A 6,000-nucleotide genomic window follows, 5' to 3' on the forward strand; every position below is an offset into this window, starting at 1 on the left:
AGCTGAGGCACAATGCTAATTGCTTGCATCTGCTCCAGCAAGGCTGGGGCACTGTCAGGAAAACCTGAAATTTGGAGTAACTCTAGGACAGGTGCTGGAATCATCTAGAGGCTTCTTTCATTCACATGCTGGGTGCCTGGGTGAGATAGCTGGAAGCCTGGGCTGTGTCCTAGTGCTCCTACATGTGGCCTCTCCAGCATGGGTCCTCAAGATAGCGGGACTTCTTACACAGCAACTCAGGGCTGCATTGCCTTCTGCGGTGGAACCTCAGAAATCAAGCAGATCACTTCTGCCAGGCCCTGTTTGTCAAAGACATCACAAGCCAGCCCAGTTTCAAGGAAAAGAGAAACACGCCCCATCTGTCAATGGGAGAAGGGTTAAAGATTTGGGGGGACATTTCCTGAAATCCTCAAGTAGTTTTGTGACAGGACATAACTGAGCAGTAGCCATTCTCAGATAACAGTAATCTCAAGGTCGCACGCTAACTTCCGCATTCTGCTTCTGTGAGCCCGCCTCCCCCCAGCGATAGCTCAAAGCCAACCACCCACGACTGCACTCTTCTTGCTTCCGCTTTTGCAGCAAGAATATAAGCAAGTCCCCGCCTGAGCTTGGGGGCCCAGAATTTGGAGACCGCCTCCTCTGGGTCTGAATGCATAAATAAAACTCCACTTTGTAAACCCCGAAGCTGTCTGAGTCACGTTTTCCATAACAGTTTAAAATAATAAACAATTTATGCAGCAGATCCCAGGCTGCTGTCTGCTGGGCTGGAGCCCTCTGTGAAGCCCCCTGTAGTGTCAAGAGGCAATTATTACCTTTGGGTTTGGGGGCTGTCTCTAGGCCCCCAGGCAATGCTCCTGGGTGGTGAGAGGGTTTTTTTGTTTGTTTCTTTGTCCAAGTTCTGCCCTGGATTTTCTTTCAGTGCTAAATCATTGAGTCACTCTGCCAATGAGCTTTAGAAAGGACTTGGAGGATTCTTAAAGCTATAATCCCTTTGGAATGCTAATTCTCTGGAAGTAGGATTATCTGGAGACCCACCCAAAATAAGTCTGGCATGATCAAAAAGGATCCTTGAGAAAAGCTGCAGCCAAGGAGATGGTTCAGGAAACGGTGTCATGTTCAACTAACTGCCCAGAGAGGGACTCTGTCTTAGAACCATGCAATTCATCTACTACTCCTGGTGGAGCAGAATGCAGCTTCCTTGTCCCCACAATGTGGAAGTGTAGGAGGGTGCAGCCAGAGGGGGCCCCAAATAGAGATTTGGAATGGGGTCCAGAACTCAAGGTGTCCAGGTGATTTTAAGATGTCCTCACCCCCACCCCCCAGGTGTGGGTTGGGGGAAGGGACAAATGAAGCAGGAACATTGAGAGCTGTTTCCCATAGCAACAGCCTTGCAGCTACCCTCTGGTGTGGTCATTTAACCTATCTATAACCTTTAACTGGTTGCATAGATATGTTAAATAGCTGTGACCAGCTCTGAGCCAGGGAAATGGAAGTAACTTCCCCACCAAGATGTAACTGGGGGGCAGGTCCCCCAAGTTACAGCGCCTGCGTGGGAGCTCGGAGAAGTTTGGCTCCATGACATGGGGCCACGCCTGCCCAGACTCATGATGGCAGCCCAGTAAAGCTGGAAGGATATGAGTTCTGGCATGTGAGGCCGAGTGTGGGAGGAGTCGGAAATGGGGCTGCAGAGGAAGATTGGCACAGGGATTTAAACCCAGATGTAGCAGCCATTAGAAGGAGAACCATGCAGCTGTGGCAGTGCAGGGAGGACCACAGCCACTGAGGAGAGAGAACCATGCAGCTTTAGCAGAGCGGGGACTCCCGCAGATGTGCAGACACCGTCCACGATGCAGCCGCCTACGGTTCCTCTACTGCCTGGCTCCGAGCCCCAGTGGGCTGTGCAGCCACAGCCACAAGAAGGGGCCATCAGTAAATGACTCCGGAGCACCAGGTGACTGCCCGCTGCAGCCACCGCCAGGCCTCCACACGCTGAGCCTGCGCTCTCGCCGCTCAGGCTCAGCCAACCTTGCAGCCACCTGCTCTGGCCAGGACACAATGAGCTCCACGCTAGCCCTCTCGGTGCTGCTGCTGCTGCTGCTGCTGCTGCTGCTGCTGCGGTCACTTTCCCAGAAAGGGGGATCATGAAAAGAATCCTCCCCGCAGCCATGAAAAGAATCACCACGAGGCTTTAGCTAGAGATCCTGGCAACACAATCAATGGTGCTGTGTTGCGCGTGGGTCACCGGCCAGCAGTGACCACGGCACACTGTGGATGGCTCGACAATACGCGAGAAAAAACACACATGCACAGAGACAAACCAGTTTCTGTGGGGAAGTAGGGACAGAATGGCCACCCCCCCTAGTGGGGAGCGCGCCGATTTACAGTCCATACCTGCTTTTATTAGGCTCATTTTGCATAATAACTCAGGTAACGTACAATACTCATTAGGGGAAGTAAGGAATATATAAAACAAAGAACTCTGCTGGTCTATTGAGTTGGGGGTCAAAGAGCTGTAAGGCTGAGGAACAAACTAGCTTCCTCCTAAGACCCTCCTCATTCAACTGAGAGCATTCTTGAACAAAGAAGGTTTCACAGTAATTTACATGTTCTTTCTTAGGCCTGATCACCCCGGGAAATCCGCACTTCCCAGTACCGAGCTGTACTTCCCCGTCATTGTTTCAGGCTTAGGTGGAGCGCGGGAACTAAGGCCACCGAGAGATAAGGAGATTTTCTTCCGGACGCTGAGAACTCAGACTTTGTCAAAGCCGAGGAGTGAGGGTCCATCACCCCCCTTTTGCTGCAGCCCCCCAAGTCCTTCTTTTGGGGGGCCTCCCAAAAGTGATCGTGCCTGGCTTGGGTTGTTCCCCCGTGGGGAATCTTACCCGTCTTTGGCTAACCGACCAAGCTTTTTTGGGGGTTCAGTTATGAACAAAGCAGCAGAAACAGCATTCCTGCCAGGAAGATAAGCTTTTTTCTCCTTGCCGGCTCACGGTTCCAAGGGCGTTCCCTTAGCTTTAGCCTAGGCGGGGGTCTCAGCTTCTAATACCAGTCAGGGCGGTTCCCAACATATCCCCCTTTTTTAGTTTTTTAAAATCAATTGTGGTCGTTAAGCCTGTGAAACCTACTTTTGCTGTTTTTCGAATGCAAATCAGAAGAAAAGCAACATCTACATACATCATAAGGCAATAATAGAAATATAAAGCAGAAACTAAATTCTATGGGTGGTGAATACCTAAATTTCTAAATTCAGTGCAAGAAAACATATTAAGGGAAAAACAAAAGTAATAGGTCTGATTACATTTCAATCTTTGTGAGAAATTACATAGATATCAGGAAAGGCAAATTACAAGGCAGTTTGAGCATAATGCAAGCCTGACTTTTTACGAGAGGATTTCTTAACAGGTGCAGTTCTGCGCACCAACTCATCACCTACTTTCTTACGTGGGTGTTGAGTTTTAATTTTACGCCTGCCAGAGTGGTTTCTCATACCTTCTCCCTTGTTTTCAGTTAGGACTGCTAAGGGTTCCATAAAGGTGGCTACCTGCTGGTCTCTGACACGACCCTGGGAAAACAATTTGCAAATACACCGAAGTACACAAATCAATATCACAATCAGTAAACAACCAGCAGCTCCAAAAACCCAAATTCTCAAATTAATTCCATCAAACCATGTTTTAGGATTTAGCCAATTAATATTTTCATTAAGGGCTCGAAAAAATGTCCTGTTTGGTTAAACGTTGAATGTCCTGCAGCTGATGATGTAACTCCAACTGCAATTTATCAATTTGTCCTTTTAAGTTAGTGGAGAAAGCTCCCCTCAAGCGATGTTGTATATCAGTCCAAGTATGTTGGCTGGAATTCCACTGTAGCGGTGTGACACACAGTCTGGAGAAACCAGGGTCACAGGTTAGGTGTTGACGAATCACGAGAGCGTCCTGGCGTTCGCCAATCCAGTCCAGTGCTGATTCAACTGCAGAAAGGCCGGTCAGGATCTCCTGATCTATTGAGCCTGTTGGACTAATTCTAAAGTAGCATTGATTAAACAATAAGTGCAACCAGGTGTTAACAAACTGTCGGACTCATAAGGAGAGCAGTGCATTGTTAAATGCTATAATGCCATTTGGATTCATTCATTTTTTGGTCATATTCTGGAGATAACAGATTTGGAAAGAGTTGGAAGACACAATTAAATCATAACCACTATTAATGACTGGTTTTGATAGATTTATGCAAAGAAACCTTATGTCATTACTTACTCCTTTAGAATGCCAAATTCTGGAGGGATCAGGTAGGGAGAAAAATATAAAGTGTGAAGGAAAATCCTTTTCCTTCTGCTATCTACCAGGCTTCTTAAAACTTTCACTTCCACAGACCTTCTGCAACATTCACAAACTCTCTATTCTTTTTCATACACTTTCTGATATCCACCAAGATTGCATCTCCATGTCTTATACCTTCAATTACTAACACACACCACATAATTCTTTCTTAAAACATTTACTTCCACAGACTTTCTGAAACATTCACAAACCTTCTAATCTTTCTTTCATACTCCTTCTGATATTCACCAAGATTGCATTTCCATGCCTTATACCTTCAATTATTAACTAACATCACATAACTTCTTTCCTAAAACTTTTACTTTTCTATTTATCTTTACAGTTTCCCATTTACATTCCTAGAGTGTGAAGTTTCAACCTTCCCTGGAATCCTCAATTTCCTTTTTTTCAGAGCAGATACAGAGTAAAATCCATCCTTCTCTGTGGGGGTGAAGGTGGGGCCTCCGTGATCTGCTCACTCAATTTGCACACCGTTTCACTGTCAGAATCATATTCCTCATCATCTAGCTCTGTTTTCTTTGCCCAAATGAACTCGAGAGAATCCCTGACAAGCCTCCAGGTTACAAAGGTGTGTGCACCAATAGATATACCACTGTTTTGCAAAGATTTCAACCTTTCACCCACTTTTTCCAAAACATCAATGTCTAACGTCCCTCTATCAGGAAATGAAGGACAACATTTTCTTACAGATTGCAAAAGGCTGCACCAAATGCTTTTCTTTCTTATACTTTGTTATACTTTCTTATACTTCCTTATACTTTGCTTCTTTAAGAACTTGTTGTAATATACGCAGAAAAGATTTCTGCCCTTTAGATAAGTTACAACCTATGTTTACCTCCCTTCTTTTTTTTTAAAGAAAAAAGCTTACTTTTATTTACTTTTAATTGGCCAAAATAAATCACCTGATTACTTTTTTCAAGGCAAATCTTTTTTTCCCCAAACTTGAGAATTAAATTACTATTTACCCAATTATAGGCGGTCGCGAAGAGAGAAACGACCTAGAAAAGAAAGACCTACTTCCCTGAAAATTCAACACATCCCAACACATGCCCGAGAAAGAGTTCGGGGTCGTTGGCCCTTACCTGGGCTGTTAGCGCGCAAATCCACCCGAAGTTGATGCGTTGTCCACAGCGACGGCTCGTAGCCGCTGGTTCCAAGTGGTCTCGAGCGGGGTCCCACCTCTGTGGTCCCGAATCGCTGCCCCACGTTTGGGCGCCAGCTGTTGCGCGTGGGTCACCGGCCAGCAGTGACCACGGCACACTGTGGATGGCTCGACAATACGCGAGAAAAAACACACATGCACAGAGACAAACCAGTTTCTGTGGGGAAGTAGGGACAGAATGGCCACCCCCCCTAGTGGGGAGCGCGCCGATTTACAGTCCATACCTGCTTTTATTGGGCTCATTTTGCATAATAACTCAGGTAACGTACAATACTCATTAGGGGAAGTAAGGAATATATAAAACAAAGAACTCTGCCGGTCTATTGAGTTGGGGGTCAAAGAGCTGTAAGGCTGAGGAACAAACTAGCTTCCTCCTAAGACCCTCCTCATTCAACTGAGAGCATTCTTGAACAAAGAAGGTTTCACAGTAATTTACATGTTCTTTCTTAGGCCTGATCACCCCGGGAAATCCGCACTTCCCAGTACCGAGCTGTACTT

The sequence above is a fragment of the Phyllostomus hastatus genome, unplaced genomic scaffold (assembly GCF_019186645.2).
Source record: "Phyllostomus hastatus isolate PE091 unplaced genomic scaffold, TTU_PhHast_1.1 phas_contig_38, whole genome shotgun sequence".
NCBI lineage: Eukaryota > Metazoa > Chordata > Mammalia > Chiroptera > Phyllostomidae > Phyllostomus > Phyllostomus hastatus.